The sequence below is a fragment of the Haemaphysalis longicornis genome, unplaced genomic scaffold (assembly GCF_048455015.1).
Source record: "Haemaphysalis longicornis isolate Haplotype H1 unplaced genomic scaffold, Haemaphysalis longicornis Haplotype H1 scaffold_12, whole genome shotgun sequence".
Taxonomy (NCBI): Eukaryota; Metazoa; Arthropoda; class Arachnida; order Ixodida; family Ixodidae; genus Haemaphysalis; species Haemaphysalis longicornis.
The window spans coordinates 42,563,655-42,582,139 of record NW_027526225.1 but is presented as its reverse complement, the minus strand read 5'-3'; positions in this window follow the sequence as shown (position 1 = coordinate 42,582,139).

Genomic DNA, 18,485 nt, shown 5'->3' with positions numbered 1-18,485 from the left:
ACACTCACACTCTCACTCACACTCAGGCTCACACTCACACTTTCATTCTCACTCCACTGACACTCTCTCTCATTCACACTCAACTCACACTCAACTCACACTCACACTCTCACTCACACTCTCACTCTCACTCACACTCTCACTCTCACATTCTCACTCACACTCACACTCAACTCACACTCGCACTCTCACACACACTCACTCTCACTCCACTCACACTCCTACTCTCACTATCAATCTCACTCTGACTCACACTCTAACTCACACTCACACTCTCACTGTCACACTCTCACTCAAACTCAAACTCTCACACTCTCACTCACACTCACACTCGCACTCACACTCTCACTCTCACTCAACTCACACTCACACTCTCACACACACTCCCTCTCACTCTCACTCCACTCACACTCACACTCTCACTATCAATCTCACTCTCACTCACACTCACACTCTCACTCACGCTCCCACTCTCACTCTTACTCTCACTCTCACTCTCACTCACACTTTCAATCTCACTCACACTCTCACTCACACTCACATTCTCAATTTCACTCTCACTCTCACTCACACTCTCACACACTCACACTCTCACTATCACTCTCACTCACCCTCACACTCTCACTCACACTCTCACTCCCACACTCACACTCTCACTCTTCCTCTCACTCACACTCACACTCACACTCTCACTCACAGGCACACTCATACTCTCACTCTCACTCACACTCTCACTCTCACTCACACTCACACTTACTCCCACTCCCTCACACTCACACTCTCACTCTCACTCTCACTCACTCTCACTCTCACTCACACTCACGCTCTCACTCTCACTCCTACTCACAGTCTCAATCTCGCACTCACACTCTCACACTCTCACACTCTCTCTCCCACTCTCACTCTCTCACTCTCACTCTCACTCTCACTCTCTCACTCTCGCACTCTCACTCTCTCACTGTCTCAATCTCTGTGAGGCCATTTGAGTTCTAAATTCATTTTGAGTTCTCAGCCCATTTTGAGTTCTGAGTTCAATTTGAGTTTTGAGTACATTTTGAGTTTTGAGTGCATTTTGAGTTTTGAGTACATTTTGAGTTTGAGTAAATTTTGAGTTTTGAGTCCATTTTGAGTTTTGAGTCCACTTTGAGTTTGGGTACATTTTGAGTTTTGAGTCCATTTTGAGTTTGAGTACATTTTGAGTTTGAGTACATTTTGAGTTCTGAGTACATTTTGAGATCTGAGTCCGAGTAAGTTCTGAGTTTTGCGCTCAATGTGAGTTTGAGTTTGAGTGAGCGCAGATGTGCTGCTCAGCATTGAGTCTGAGTTTGAGTGAGTGGTGATTCGAAAGAAAAATGTGAGTGAGTTTCAGTGAGCCGCGCCAACTTTGCCGAGGTATGATCCTACCTACCGCCCTCTGATTTACCTCCACGCCCGCTTGGGTCTCTGACTTTACGCATATAACTGGTTTCCCGAAAGTCAATCCTGGTAGCATGACCCCCTTCAATACTCCCCTTACCACTTCGTATTTGTTGTACGCCTGCAGGGCTCTATGTTTTATTATAGCCGCGTCCCATCTTTCTTCTCTTTTAAGGTGGGCCTCATGCTCATGCGTGTAATCTGCGCTGTCCTTAAACAATACTCCTAAATATTTATAATCCTTTACCCGTTGTATTTCTACTTGTTGAACTGATACCCATGTGTGCTCAATGTCACCGCTGAAGACCATGATCCATAATTTTTCACTGCTAATGGGTAGCCCAAGGTGCGCCACTTCCTCTCCTCATATATCCATCAGGCCCTGCATACCTATCCGGTCATCCGCCGTCAACAATATGTCGTCTGCATACATGAATCCTGGAATTCGCGGTTCCAGCCCCTTTCTCTTTTATATATGTGATAAATCGAATCCCAGCCTACTGCCCTCTGGCTTGCTTTCTAAACCCGCCATGTAGATCACGAACAGCAGAGAAAAAAGAGGACATCCCTGTTTCAAACCTTTGTAGCTGTATGCCGGCTATTGTATGCTACCCACTTCCGAACTGTTGAACCTGGTCCTCCCGATATTGTTCCCTGAGTGAGTTAGTAAATTCTGCCGCTCCCCTCACTCTTCCTCCAGGATCTTCCACAGTTTCTCCCTGTCTTCGTTGTCACACGCCGTTTTAATGTCTACAAAGGCTAACCACAAAGGTCGACTTTTATCTTTGCCACCTCTATGAATTGGCTTAATACAAATTGGTTGCTATCTGCTCTTCTGTCCTGTCTCAACCCATCTTGAAGTTCCCCTCGCACCCCATTAAATTCTACTGCCTGCATTCCCAACCTGTATAGCTTGGACGTGACGATGACTGGCCTGCACGAGCTGGGTTTTGCCTATTCTCCTTTGCCCTTATAGATAAAGCTCATCCGGCTAGTATGCCGCGTGTCCGGTATTGCCTTCTTTTCTATCCCTGTGAGGATGGCTTGTAGTAGCCTTCCCTTGCTCCTTGGTCCTAACCAGTTGATCAACTCGATCGGTATATATCTCATTGGTGCCCACTGCTATATTTTTGCCTACCTGTCCATTTGATTTTCCTCACTCAAGTTTGTCCCCTCCTATCTCCAGACCTTTCGGCCTCCCAGTCGTGACATTGCTGTGGAGCTTCGGGGCCTCTCTATTAACCCTACATAATTTCGCAGGGATGGTTTCATGAAGGCATGCCAATGCCTGTTCTGCCTTGAGTATCTGCCCCGCTTCGTTTTCTATAGTACCCCCTTCTGTATGTCCCTGCGTTTCCCTAATGCCCGCACATGGCTCTAAAACTGTTTCGGTGTGTCTGTACCCTTTCCGGGAAAGATGAAAAGGTAAAGACCAGACACCATAGGGCGCTGCGCCATCTTGCGTGCGCAGAGCCCTCTGGTAGTTGGCCGATGGGCTGTCTAGGGCGTTTGCTCAGCGGTGTAAGGGCGCCAGCTGCGTCTCGCCGAAGTTTTCGTTGTAGCCCGTTTTAAATCTCTTTCCGCAATATACTTTAAAGGGGAAGTTGTTGCATAGGGCCAACCTAAACGATCTGTATTAAATTGGCGGCTTTTTAGGCCTAGGGGGAGCAGACATTTGCCTCGAGATAACGTAGTCAACGGTGGATAAACGACGCCGTATCGGATATATGTTTACAATAGTACGTCACAAGTTTGTTTTTATTTGTGTGTGGGTCTGGCACCGCGTATCGCGGCTATTTTGACCATTTTACTGCAAAGATCGCTCGTAAAAACAAATCTAACCGTGATATGTCCGGCGCCCATGGGCAACAAACAGAAGCGCATATCAGTGTGACAGACTGCTAGATTCAAATCGCTGTAGGGTGCCATAAAAGTTGGTTCGGGTGAACTTAGTAAGGATTTGGCCTATTATATAGTTTTTATTTAATCTTATTGCTATATCAGCACCTCACCATCAGCCACCTCTGCCGCCAACTATAAACAAATGGTCTCCTCGATTTGGCTACACTTTCTGCACCAGTTGAGGCGGTGCAGCACTCTCGCGCTCGATTTGCCAGTGCAGCTAGCGCCACCTGCACTTCGGCCCTCGATTTGACGCTGTGCTGCACGAGTTCTTCTACACTTCTGCACTAGCCTCTGTGCGAGTTCTCGTCTCGTGCAAGGTGCAGGGTGCTTTGGCGAGTTTTTTAGTGCGCATCGTAGCAGACCGAGCAGACGGCTCCAGCATGATACTTGTGTCAGTAAACGGAGTAGAAACGACAGCGTTTCCCGTTTTAGACGAGAATGGTCGTCACGTGCAACAAGATGGTGTATTTGTGTACGAAACACAAGATGAGTGCAGGGTGACGCCATTTCGAAAAAAAAAACGAGCTCGCAAACACGGACCGCAGCAGACGACGTTTGTGCACTTTTGCCCTCGATTCGGCCGCTGCATGGAAAGCGCTAGTGTATAGCTGCACTCGCACTAAAATAACTGGCATTGCACTTGCACGGCACTTTTGTGAACTAGTGCAGAAAATGTAGCCAAATCGTGGAGACCAAAAATTTCCTCTCTAGAATTTTAACCTGCCCTGCGTCACAATTTTTCTATGCACATCATAAACAAAATAAACCACAAATGCTCCCGGAGAGCGTTTTATAAGGACTTATTAAGCGTCCACTGTTCGGCAGCCAGACAAGTGTTCGCTTTGGCGTCGCTTAGTTTGCTGTTGCCGACAGAAAGACATCCCACTTTAGCAATACACCGAATTGGCTGGACTGAGTGCGTGAAAGCTTTATTTTGCCTGAGTCCGGGCAGGGAAGAGGAAGGCAGAATCCTCTTCAGTAGCCTCTCCCCCTCTATTGGCTGGAGAGGAAACACTGGAGAGGGAGCAACGCTGGAAAGGAAACAAATACAACCCGCGGCTGAGGCGAGTTTCAGTGAGTTATTTCAGTTCGGAAAGAAGGTACGTATCAGGGCAGATACACAACCCCTAATTTCTATTCACCTTCGACTTGATACTAACCGCTACAAGCTTTCGAGCAACAGCTACTAAGTAGTGGCTGTAATCTGAAGAGATATTAGGGTTGTCTAGCTTCCTCCGCGCTGCTTATTCCTCAGGGTCGAAGACGCAGTCGAGCTGCAACCAGAGCTGAGAATGAAGCATGATTGCGGAAATTGCGTCCGCTACAACGAAAACAGGACTCAGTATACGCAAGACCCCGATGGCATTTCTGCAGCGAACCATAGATGAAGTTTTTATTACCTTCCGTACGAGCAGTGGCTGGCATGGCTGGCCAGCACCACCTGGCGGGTGCCAGACATCAGCATCTAAGGCTCGTTTAAAGGATTTATTCCTTTACCTCCCTCCTCCCCATGGTGAGGTCGACGTGTAGTAAAGAAATCTGCTATCCCAAGCCCACAGACCATTGAATTTTGCACATTGTTCTACCACTGCCCCAAAGTCGGATTACAGAAGGAGCTCAGCAGAACAAATTTGCCAAATATCCTGTGCTCATTGAAGTGCGCAACTCACGAGCCACCAGTGTGGGCCATTTATGACCAATATGTTATTAAAACAATGCGTAAACTAGCGGCACACCAGCCAGCGCAGTGCCTACAAAGCGCAGTCAAGGCAAAGGAGCGGCCGTGCCAGGTGCGCCGTGATCAGTCCGCACACTCCAGAAAGGGGAAAGGTGGCGCTTTCGTCGAAACTGCTGAGTACGAGGGTACGCTTCCCTCACGCCCGATGGAAAAGGTAGGTAAAGGCCGTGTAAAGCAGTTTATTATACTCAGCGGATTTTTCTAAGTTTAACGTGAAGTCCAAATTAATTTTTTTTATGCACTTGGTACACGAATTTTAACCAGGCTCCTTTTTGGTGCGTTGCCATTTGGGAAACACCGGTAAGGCATAACAACGCTGTTTCATGCAGGCTTTTTGGTAGGTAATAGAGATAAACTGTGCGGCTAGCCTTGGAATGTGATCCGATTTATTTATTAAGCTTTGTTGGCGTGGATTCCATACAGTATTTGAGTATTCTAGTGGCGCTGTACATTTATTTTGTATATCTTGAGTCTCGCTTCGAAAAGAGCTGCATTAAGCTTTTCCCATACAAGACCGAGTTTGCGTACAGCGGACACACAAATGTTTTCTGGTTGCTGGTGCACTTCAAATTGTCCGTGATTGTGACACCACGATAATTCTCTTTACTGCCATGCAAGCGGCTTATTATTTCTCTGTAATTAAAAAAAGGAATGGTTATTTCTGGTTACATACTGCACGTAAGCTGATCATTCAGAATAATTTTGATGTCTAACAGATTGTAAGACGTAAATTATTTGCTGGCATTCGTTGGAGAAGACAATCTTGAACATTTTAACCACTGCAGTAAATACGACACTCATTCGGACGTCTGTGTTCGGTGTTCGGATCCAAATCACCAGCAATGTCATTTACAAATAACAGAAGCCAAATTGTTCGGGAAATCTAAGCTTGCAGCAAGACAGATAAAAGTGGTACAAAAAGTGATCGTTCACCTGAACTCGCACGGCGTCTTCTACTGACAAACGACTTACCAAATTCCAGCAAAACTCAGCCTTTTCCAGTCCTTCTCTACACCCTTCCCCCGTACGCCTGCATGAGGGGCACTCAAAACTCAAAAGCCATTGATTTTAGGGGAGAAGCACCTTAAGGCAGAGGCTTGTCCATCCGTCGTCCGTCGGCGTCCGTGTTCACGGCACAGCACCATGGAAATCGAAACATTTGTGAACCAAATGTTCACAAAAGGTTAGAGAGAGAGAGAGAGAGAGAGAGAGAGAGAGAGAGAGAGAGAGAGAGAGAGAGAGAGAGAGAGAGAGAGAGAGAGATGCACAGCACCGTGTATATCGAAACATCTGTGAACAAAAGGTTCAAAAAATGTTAGCAAGACCAAAATATAAGCTTCAAAAAAGGTTAGCGAGAGAGATAGAGAGCGCTGCGGTGCAAATTCTATATGAGCGCATTCCAGACCACACATTCTCTTTCGGCCATGAATAAAAGCGAACGTAGGGCGCGGCATGCGGCGGCTCAACGTCTACGCAGACAGCAAGCTTTCCCGCAGGCGAGAGGTCGAGAAGCAGCGGCTCAACGGCAACGCCGACAAGCTACCCCGGACGCGTTGTCACTCATTTACATGCGCGAGTGGGCAAAGTCACAGTTTATTAACGGTAAGATTAATCCCCAGTGCTTCGCCCACTTGTCATGGTTCACTTCGTGGAGATGCGTGAATTTTTTTCCCGGTAGGAAAAGGAGGGCATGGAGAGTTACAAAACAACGTTAATTGGTCCGTGTTGTTGCACCACACTTCAAACATTTGGCACTGGAGTAGCTCATTCATGAACCCACGGAACGTAGAAGAAAACACGCAATCCGTCTGTACTCAGGGGAGGGGGGGAGCAAGCTCCCGTGCTTATGGTGCCATAACGTTGTCCTTCTCTTGAGAGTGACAACATGAAAAGCTAAGGACCAGAAACACTCCTTAGCTTTGTTGGCTGACTGCAATTCGGAAAAGCTATGCTCCGACGTAAAAAATTCTAAAGGCCTCCACCTGGAAGTGTTTTTCAGCGCGAAAAACCGTAAGCCAGGTGTTCGATTCCGAGTCATAGTCACCCAAAGGGCTTGTTTCGGGGGAACTGCAGCTCCGCCTTAGCAACCGTAAGCTCCCAGATCCGTACCTTGTTCCCAATTAAGCGCCTGTTGACCCGTTCCTCAAGGATCACGTTTCTCAAGGATCCTGAAGGAGAGTGTATGGCGTAAAGCTTTGATGTTCAGGACCTTTTCTTTCCCTCCCCCATGAAAAAATATTGCAGTTTGCACAAAGCTGTATTGTGGATGATAATGACGAGTTGGCCTTGATTAGGAAGTACGTGACTTCTGTTGAGGCGTTCGTGAAACGGCAGGCGTTTCACTTGAGTTGTTCATATGTTGTAATGGGCAAATTGTCCAGAAGTGGGGAGTACATATGGTGAATTGGTTGCACCCTTGTTAACCGATATATATATCTGAGCACCTTGAACAACATTCCAGACCACGAACTCGCATGTTTGCATAAAAATGTGTACCGGTATGATGATAATTACCGCATCTTTACACAAAAGCCAGGATTTATAGATAGCAGGCACAGAATCTTGGAAGTCTTTGAAAATAGCGGGTGTGGTTTGTCCTTCACGTCTAAAGTGCCGGTGAGTGGACATATAGAGTTCCTAAATTAAAGCACCGCTTCCTATGCAAACATCTTTGCGGCACCTATAAGCTCCGCACTGGCAAATGCTGTTGGAACAAAGCTCGTGGCATTCTAAGTTTGCTAATCAGGCGATAGCGTTCCTGCAGTCGGCTCTGCAAAAGTCCTGCTGCCGCACAGTTTTTCACAGCTTCTTTCTACAAAGGCAGGTGCGTGAGACGACGAATTATCCTGGCAATTAGCTGGTAGCCGTCAGTGATGTCCAAATGAAATGGGTGCGAAATAATGGATAACCAGGGGAGATGGGCGAGAATGAAAGTACACTCATAGGCAAAATGGAGGAAAAGTTTGCCCTCTGAGGGACTAGGGGCCTTTGCCAGAATCGTTACTCCCTTTGGGGACTAAGTGGGAGAGGACGAACGCTTAGTGCGCCACCCGGTTTGTCCGTTCCGATACTCCCGATGGACGAACTGCTGAAAGAGAGTCGCAGAGAAAAACCCACCCGGTACCAGCAGGGGTCGAACCACCGACTCCAGCAAATACACAAAGATCCCAACACGCTACCAGTTCACCACCTTTTTTATTAATGGCCCATTTTTACATACTCACAGCAGCAAAATTACAATGCTGGAGAAACAGACACACGTACAGCTCCCCCATCCGGATATGTGGCTGGACTTTGGCATAGGCACAAATGCCGTGCAGATTCATTGCGACTGGTGTCCGAATTTCTATCCCTTCAAGCGAACGTGACCTCGATTTGCGCTTCGCGCTTCGCGCTTTGCTAACTGTAGAAACTATTGCTCAGTTCGATTCTAAGTCCAGCCTAACAACCGTAGTTTTTTTTCTCCTAAAGAACAACCAATGCCTCGCCTGGTTGAGACAGGTGGTGGATGATCGGACAGCTCATTTGTTTCCGCACACATTAGCGCGACCTAAGTGTATTCAAACCTAGGATAAAAGTGCGCATTCATGCGCGCACTGTGGCAAGTGCAAATTACACCGGTGCTTCGCAAACATAGAGGTGCTGTTTCAATACAAAGACCGGCTCACCCGCGAGGTTTTGAGGCGTTTCACGTAGCGAAAAACAGCAAATGCATTAGCAAATCCTCTGTCAGGCTCGCCAATAGGGAGTGTGACTTTCTGGCCGGAACCTTTTGATGATAACTGCACACGTGCCGCTTGTATTTGTATCTTCCATTTGCTTGCTAATTTGAGCAAAGGAAAGCGTTATATGTTTTCATGTGTATATATGTTTGTCCTGTAGAGTAAAAATTTCAGCTGTTAGCCAGCGCGCGTCCTGTGTCTCTTCTTTTCCATGTCCGTCGTCATATAGATGCATTCATCATCAACAGAGCTACTGAAATCGCCACAGCGTACACGCTGGGCTCGCTACACGCTCTTTCGGCTACGGAAAACTGAATAAAGTGTTTCTCGCTCTACCTCTCTATCTCTATTTCAACAAACTCCTTTCTTTTTGTAATAGACGCACCAATCCTTTTCGCATTTTTTTGTTTAAACTAGTAGTTTATACAATTTCTCAGTAAACACTTTGAAAAATCAACTCTTCCTTTTGATTGCGACGCTGAATGCAGAAGGGACTTCAAAAGGCTGCGTCACTGTCGACAAGCGTTGGCAAAAACCACGTCGTTTTCTGTAGGCTGAGTGGTTATTGCTTATTTATTCGACCAGATGTTTCGATATTACGTGTTTGAGCAACTTACCCGCGGTGCATGTAATAGAAATTGGCCGATAAATTTCGGCAATTACTTTTTGCTCACTTTAGAAACAGGTATAATGCGTGCTAGGAGATAATCAATCCGCACTCCTCGGACGCGTACGGACACCGCGGAAATTCCATAGAAAAGTAGTCAGAATAACGCCACAAAAACACATTGAGTACCCCGCCCCAAACACTGAACGATCATACAATGGGCCCGCCTAAGCGTGACAGCTGTGCCAGATGCACCTGGAATGGTCCTTCATCTGTCATTTTCGAATCGCTTCCGCGCAACGTTCAGGTTCAAGCTGTCTCCGCAATGTAGAGTCGTTCGCTTGGTGTTGATGTGTTCAGATTTGTATGATCAACACCAAGCAACGGCTTGGTGTTGATGTGTCCAGATTTTATTCTCTACCAGTCATTTTGATGCATCTTTCGAAACAGTGGAGGCTATTTTTTTTCCTGGACTTAACTCATTGTGTTGTTTAAAGCGCAAACATAGAATTGGCCCAAAAATGGCAGAACGCAAGAACAAAGATGGGAACTGCTGTTCGCTCAAGTGCGATATGAATTATGGCCACTGTTGTACACACACGAGTACTGTGAAAGGAGAATATCGCTTACTGCACCAGGCCGCCGCCATTTCGCGTAATACCCAAGCTTCTCCGTGTTATCATTTCATTGTACGCAGCACAGGGTGAAATCTAAGAAATTGTGGGCCCGGGCGTTTTATGTCCTCGGCGAGTAGTTTGTAGTGATGGTAAAAAAATTCAGACATATTTTTGCTCATGCATGGGTATTTGTTCAATCCCGACAACAAATACTACGTGTACAAATCCGCAGGGTGTGGCTGCATAAGGGACGGGCATTTTGCCGTGGGATACTTGATCAAATGAAGACGTCATTTTAAAAGTTAAGGTAAAATACAATCTATCCCAGCATGTAGCACCAGCAGTGAACACACATTTTCCAACATCGCTGGTTTTAAATAAGATTACAAATATTTGTGGGCAATTTCGCCTCCAACTTGAGAATGCAGCTGTCCTGCGGCATCTTTTAGTGTATCGTAAGTATCGTACGCCAGTTCACGCGCGTGCAAATCACCACGCTGCAATAGCTCATGGGTAGTTGAAGTCACCCGATGAAATCCTTTACCGATACTTTTCTTTTAACATTCCTCTAGAAGGGACTGGCGAGAATTGCTGTTTTTTATTCAAGGACAGTTCAGCAGTGTAGGCTGCTGCTGAGAGGAGGTTGGATATTGTGCATCCTCTTGTTTATATTTACACAAGAAAAGAGAATAAATACAAATGTAGATATAAAAGTGAACCTGAGTCAGCTGTGCCTTTTCACGTCTTAGTACCAAGCTTTCGTCCTTTTATCGTTCAATACACACAAAAACGCGTTGGGAAAGCGTATACTGGGAAAACATACAAGGTATTCTGAGAACTTTCTCAGAGTGTGTGAGAAAAAAATTCCGGGCCATCTCCACTAACCTGAAACCTGTAGAGGGGCGAAGCATACAGTGTACAAGTGTATTCGTGGTGCCTTGGCGTTTTGCCAACGGAGATGGAACCATTGGGAGGTAGAAGTATACAGCTTTGCTGTGAAAGTCTCCTCCCTTTGGCACACAAAGCGTTCTAGCGTGAGGTGTTGGAAAACGAGTGTCCCGGTGTGTTCTTTTAGAACGCGTTACAGCCGACGCACCGGAAAGTGAGTGTGCAGGTGTTTTACCACCATGACTACATGATACACCGAGATGTGAGACTCCGACAGACCGAGCCCCTAAGGTTCTTCGCCCCTAAAAGCAAAGTCGGGTCTCCTGTTCATAATGTGTAAAAGCTCCCTAGTTAGAACCCTCAGAAGCTCGCTGTCCACTGCCACGGGCATCCAGTTTGCTGCCGTCGGTACCTGCAGCTCTCCAGGCGGCTTGTACTGCACGTGCAGCAGGCATTTATCATGCTCGGGTGATACGGCTTCTTTTAAAATCGGAGCTGTAGTAGGTCAATACTTTTCGTCCATCTGTTGTATGCCGTGCGTAACACACAGGGTAAAAGCGGGTTGCCGGACCCGCTTCTCCTTTCCCTCTAGAGAAGGGAGACGGCAGGGAGCGCCCCCACTTACGTTTAGCTGCTGATTTCTTTGCTCGAACCATACAATTTCCGCTGCGATGGCGCTGCTTACTTTCCAGCCGGCACACAGGAGCTGCTGTTTCAGAAGATTTCACATCGCGGGGAACAAAGTTTAATTTTTTCCCGGCTGGTCCTCCATTGCCCTTTATCAGGAGCCTCGTGTGACGTCGCTCCGGCACTGCTGTTTAATTTATCGGTCGACCGCTCCCCCTCTCGCGCTTTCGTTTTTGTGCACCTCATAATTTTCGCCAGCTCACAACGTGCGTGATTGATGCATACAGCTTTTCGGCTTTGCAGCACTGCAAAGAGACCTTTCAAAACTTCAATTTTTTTCGAAAGATTAAATGCTATATGAACGTAGTAAGTAAACACCTTTAGTACATAGAATACTGGGTCACGAAGTGCCCCAGCTAGCAATTGCTCCTCTATGCCCGTAAGATAGCTGTGAAACTTGATCAAAATATCTTTCCTTCTTTCATTGTTTTGACTTTCTTGGAGCATTTGAATGACGTCGGTAAAGCGGTGTAGCGGCTATTGGCACAATCGCTAATTGGTCGAGGCAGTTGCGTGGACGCAAAAACAATCGCAACTTAACACCGTAGTTAAGATCGCACTGAATAACTTACGAAAGCAAAAAAATAAAGAAGCAAGAATCCTTTAAAGCAAATTTGAACGTTAAATTGTAAGTTTGAATTATTAGTATGATTTTTAGAATGTTCGTGCGGTGGCCGCGGTGGCGCCACCGTACGCACGATCCTAATTGGGGGTGAACAGGGGGGCAGGAAGGTTTAGATGCGGCCATTTTTCGAGGCAGAGTTTCGCAAATTCTTACATTGCAAAGCACTGAACAGATGCGGGGGCACCTTTTTGCCTCAACCTCTTTTCTGTGCACAACGGTTCAAGAAAAATTGCGGCTCAGGAGAGGCTAACAGCTTCGCTCAAAATTAAGGTACACTGTTCAGAATGGGGTTAAGAAGAACAAATATGCCGTTTTCTCGACACCCTTACGCAATTCATAAAAATTTGCAATTTCGCTCACGATTTGTGGTTTCCAGGAAGGGGAGTCTCAGGTACGTTTTGGGGGCAACTGGGGAAGAGGAGCACTTTATTTTTCTTCCGCTAAATTGGTTCTTTACGGGGGATACATTTCATTCGCACAGAGGGAGTGGAATCCTGCCCAATACTTCTTTTCCGAGGCTTCAAGGATGGGCTTCCGCGGCACCGGACAAAGCTCTACCAACCTCACAGGTGGCCCATTACTCCCGCGGATTTAGGTCCACCGTGCCACGATCGCTAATGCCGCTGGCTGACCGGAGCTGGCGATCAACCGAACCGTGCAATACGACTGTTGGTGCGTTAGGGGCGGCAGAAAAACACTGCGGAATGGAGTGGAAGGACACCGGGTGCCTTGTCGCGCCCAGCCGAATGTGTTTCAGCAGCGGGCAGCCGTGGGAATTGTTGGCACCGAAGCGAGGGCTGGAGCTCTTACGGGTGATTACTATTTCACTCACGGGCCGATCTCGGGAGCTGGTGAGCATCGGCCCGGAATTTCTTCCGAGTCGTGGGTACTGGCGGCGTCTGTAGCAGAAAAGTGGAAGCAAGTTAAAATACGGCGATGCAGGCGTGTCAGTTACTTTGTATTTTCAGCGCGTTTTCTTGTGTTTTCTGTACTCCAACAAGCATGAGTCTGTTTTTTCAATTCTTCTTCAAGGCTTCTGCTACTCATTGCCCGTTTTGACGCCATAATTGTAAATTAATAAACAAAATCGCATGCATGTACCAATTTACTGAATGAATGAATAAATGAGTTAGTGAGTACTAAGGTATCGTCGAAAACGAATACAAACGGGCCACTGCTCTATAGCACGCCAGCATGAGCATTAAACACTTTAAATGGTACAACGTGTCGTTTTCTGACAATTGTTCTGCGTGTGGCTACACACCTGAGATCAAACACATGAGCATACGCGTTCACGTACAGGGATTCCGGCGCAAGAGAAATAGCGCAAGTCTGCTATCTGCAAACATGGCAACGCTTGCATTGGACGTCGTTTATAGCGCAAGTTGATTGCGCGGTTTCATTTCTGGATAACACGAGGTGATGCAAGCGTGTCAATTATTTCGTCTTTTCTGTAAGTTCGTTCGCACAACCTTTTTGTTTCTTTCCTGTCTCCATAATATAAACTATTTTAGGTGGTCGCACTGCTTCTGTAGTTTCCTCTTTGTCCCGCCCATCTGTGCTGTTTGAAACACCCGCAAGCTTCTCGACATTATATTCACGCGCACTTACACCACTACAAAACATTCTCCCTATATGACGTGGTGTATGGAGCTTCAGACCTTAAACTAGCATGTTGAGTTGGACGTCTGGAACAGTGACTAACTTCACATAGTCATCAACACGTATTACACAAGAATTTTGAGCTCAAACAGCAGGCGTTTGCTACAAACGAGAAAAATTACCGCCCACTCAGAGCCGACAACACGAAGTTACTAGCTCTAAATTATCGAGCACTCTGACTGCGAATCTAAACCAAGCCACGGCGAAAATGCCAGAATATGGAGTAGTGGGCTATCGAAACCTATTCCCTCTCCTCCAGGCGCAGACATGTAGGGCTATTAGATTGCATTTACAATTCTGCACCTTATGCCTGCCATTAGGATAGCAAGAAGTTGCACCGAACTTGCCACCATGGTACGTTCTATGAGGTTTGCGAAAAGCTTTGGCACCCTATTGTCTGTAACATTTTAGTAATCTCTGAGTCGTGCACGGCCGCTACCCTCACAACTGAATAGAAGCCATCAATTCTTGTTTAACAAAATAATACAGGCAAACCTCCAGGTCGCGCGGAAAATCTCCGGTCAGTGTCCGTGATACCTTACGTCTGCAAGACGGCGGATAAAATTCTGGTGACCAGTATACCGTAGCACATCGAAAACCAGCGCGAATATTATTCAGCGTAAATCTGTTTTTGTCCTCATCTCGAAACGCAGATTTCGCTGCGATGTCGGGGACGTTAAACGAGTAATTGCTGCTGCAAAATGGACATTTAGGACCAGTAGCTTGACGACCATTTGAAATAACACACGTGGATCAGCAGACGAGGGAAACTACTCTAGATGTACGTGCGATGACTGAAAGCTAAATATTTTTTCAGGAAAAGAAAAGGCAACCCAATTTAGCGCACGCACCTTTGGGACAATATAAGTTTTTTCTGACTTGTAAGACGGTCGTTCGGTAGGTTGTTCTGAGCAGAAAAATTTACTGAATGATGATGTTGGCCAAACGTACTTTTTTGTGCGTACGTATCAGTACTCTAAAAGAGAAGAGCAAAACCAAAGAGAAAACTTATACTACGCAAAGAAGAGCACTATGAGGATGTTCTGAGAGCGCGCAATCGCAGCCACTAGAGAGATCAAGGAGTACTACTGAGGATGCTCGTAACAAAATCAGGACTGAGCCTTTCGTGCTAAGGGTGCATATGAAGGGCTAAACAGCGTGATCGACCAAGCCTTTCAGTTATAGTAAATGAGAACAAAAATGGGAAAGGGTAATAATGACTGTAAAATGAAGGCAGAATGGCTCTAATGGCTATGGAGGCATTCTTAGGCTATAAATATTTTGAGCATGCTAATTACACAAGCAGCAGAGCAAGTGCACCCTTCCACCTTTTGTGTTTTACTAAAAAGGGGATTGGCAAGGCCTCCGAGTATTAATAGCCCGAAGAAGAGAAGAATTCAATCCAAGAAGGATAATGAAGATGGTAACAACTTACGATGACACTACTGGGCCCGTTTCTGCATGCCTTAGCTGTCTCTACTGAGATGGATTTTGAAGCGCGTACGTAAGAGGCAGGGGTGATATATTTCCGCCCGCAGTATACCTCATAAGAATATGCAAGGCAATACAAAAATTCCACTTGAAAATCAAAGAGACAGGCTTGCGTCACTTAAAACCACCACCAGGCGAGAGCACCACAACCTTACAAACTTATGGCGCTGAGCTTAGACACCCGACATATTGTTAGCGAATTGTATGGTGTCAACCAATGAGCATATAGTGGGTAAGGGGGTTCATTGCATTTGTTAATAACGGTGGTTGATCCCTCTCTCATTGGAATCGGTACAACACGAAAGTGAAGTGCCAGCGAAATCTGCAGCTGAGCATGATTTGCGGGTCGGCGGCGGCCTTGTGGGTGTGCTTGGAGAGCGGCGTCGTGCTGGCGGGTCGCTTAAGCAAAGGTCTACTTGCGTCATTTCCGTGACGGATATGACGTAAGTGAAATCTTGGTGTATCCCGGCGTAAAGCACTTTCGTGTTAAAATATAAAGCCAGAAAACGAGCAACACTGCGTATAACGTACGCCTTCGTACTAAAAATTCCTTTCCCGCAAGAAGACTCTGTGTGCAGGGGTGCACCCTTTACAGGCCGCTTGCTTCGTTGTACTGGCGTCCTTTCCGTGACGGATATGACCTGAGTGAAATCTTCGTGAATTCAGGAATAAAACACTTTAGTTTGAAAAATTAAACTTTTGCGAAACCAGGCACCCGTGTTATGGTAGGCGTCCAGGCCTATGAGAAAAATTTGTTCAGTTGATTGGTCAATGCATGATGCACGCCCAAGTGTGCCCCGGACTGCGCCGCGACTCCTTTATGAGCAGAAGAATGACTTTTGTTCCTTTTACTGCCATCAAAATTTAGAGGTTTTTGTCACATCTCGCTGCAAGTGTCCTGTGAATGTGTTTTCAACTGATTGTGTTGCATCATGGTTAAGAATACGATTTGTCTATCACCAATTTCAATATAATTGCTATGCTTACGCTGGTGTCATCAAAATGTGGTCAGCTCCACAAAACGTCCAGGTGATTAATCACTTTTGTGTTCGAGCGCAGATTTTTATTTGAAATTGGCAGTGCCCTCTGGAACGTCCTTTGGTTAGGCTACAGCTATAAAATGCACATAATAGGAAAACGCCTGGCGCTAACGGGCGCTGAAATGGGACTAAAAATGAATACAATCGACTTTGAATGATTTGAAGTCGCTTAATCAGAATTTTCGGTTAATCAGAAATGATTAGCTGGTCCCGGCACTTTCAGTTGCTATTCATTGAGAAACATTGCTCGATAAGATGATGCTAAGACCCAATATATTGATTGATTGGACGTTCTGAATACAAAGCATCGACGTGACCGTTATTTCTCGATAAAATTTGATAAATTCAACAAATCATGCAGCGCCGGTTCTTAACTGGTGTCGGCGACATCGCAAATGAAGTTGCACACAGACGATGAAGCGGAGAACCAGTTGAGACTGGAACCACAGTGCGGATCTCTCTGTTTTGAGGCCATCAGCATTTTTTTGTTGCGCATGGCGTTTTGAAAGCAGTTTCGGCGGTGGAAGCTTCAGGCTTCAATTTTAGCCACAAGTCTCAACTATCAAACCACGCAGTGTCGAACGCTCAACCTGGCGACGAAAGTCGAGATTGTTGACGCAGGTAAGAAGGCAGACGTGTTGCCGAACTAATAAAAACGGTGTTCTTGTGCTTTTTGTTTAATTGGAATTTCGGTTGTATAGAAGAAGACTTGGCTGCAGCGGCAGTGGCGTGAACATGTCGTTAACAACGAAGCTCCCAGGCCTTTTGCAGGCTCCCGTGTACAGAGTGTCCCACCGGCCGGAAAGCGCAGACCACTGCCGCTAAGCTCATCCTGGAGCATCCAAAGGAACAGCCAACATCAAGCAAAGCAAGCGAGTGCTCGACGCACTACAACAATTGTCTGCGCACGCGTCATCCGGGAGTCTATCCAAGATAAACCAGCGCACACCGCAGCAGCTTTTACTTGGCAGCAGCTGCAGCAGCGGGAGCACGTCGCTAACTACGAAACTGCCCCTGCGGCAGGTTAGTACAGCTATGTGCAAATATTCCTCCCAATTCTCAATGCCTGTTCGCTGCCCTCACCTTTGCTGCAATTTGTTTATTGTAAGAGTGTTTCACTGGTTCATCTAGTGTCTCGCCTGACTGCCTGCGCTCCTAGGAAAAATGTCTTTAGTGTGTGCGCACATACGGGGACATCCTCGCCCATTACCGCTTGGAGAGTTGCAGTTTTTTTTTAATTTATTTAGGCATACTTTGGCCCGGAGGCCGTTACTGCGGTGGAATTACAGAACAAATCGAAGAACAAGGAAGCACGTTATACAGAGTCTACACAAACTATACATCAATATTGTCACTTAAAAAATGTATAGCTGTAACACCGCAGAAATACAACAGAACACACCTAAGAGTAATATCTACAAGCAAACTTACACAACCAGTTTGGTAGATTTTTTTTCACAACGCACTTTTGTCCTCAACCCACTTTTGTCCTCAAACTCTGTTCAGAGTCACTCTGGGTAACGGTTGTTTGTAGTGCGTTTCATTCTTTTACTGTTCGGGGGAAAAATGAGTTGGCGTATGCAATAATGTCTAGTTGAGATCGTGTGTACGTCATATTGTCCTGCCTCGTAGTGGTACTAAATATTCAGAGGTGTCTATCTTAAATTGATTTTTCCAGAGTAAGAAAAGAAACCTTAGTCTAGCTAGGCGGCGTCGTTCGGCTAGGGAGGGTAAATTAAGTAATTGCAACATTTTAGTAACGGAATCGGTTCGCGAGTAACGAGACAAAATAAATAGGTTTGCTCTTCATTGGAGTCTCTCAAGCATATTGATTAGCCCTGTTTCACAAGGGTCCCATACGACACTAGCATACTCTAATGCCGGTCTGACCAAGTATAGATAGGCAGTTAATTTGGCGTCCTTCGAAGCGAGCTTAAGCTTCCTAATTTTCCTTCCTCTTCACCCATCTCTATCCTCATTCTCGGCAGTCACCTATCGGGAGCTCCAGACCCGCTCCTTCCCCACCCCTGTCATCATGTCTGTGATCTTTCCCGACACCTACGTAGACGCATGCCCATATTGTTCGG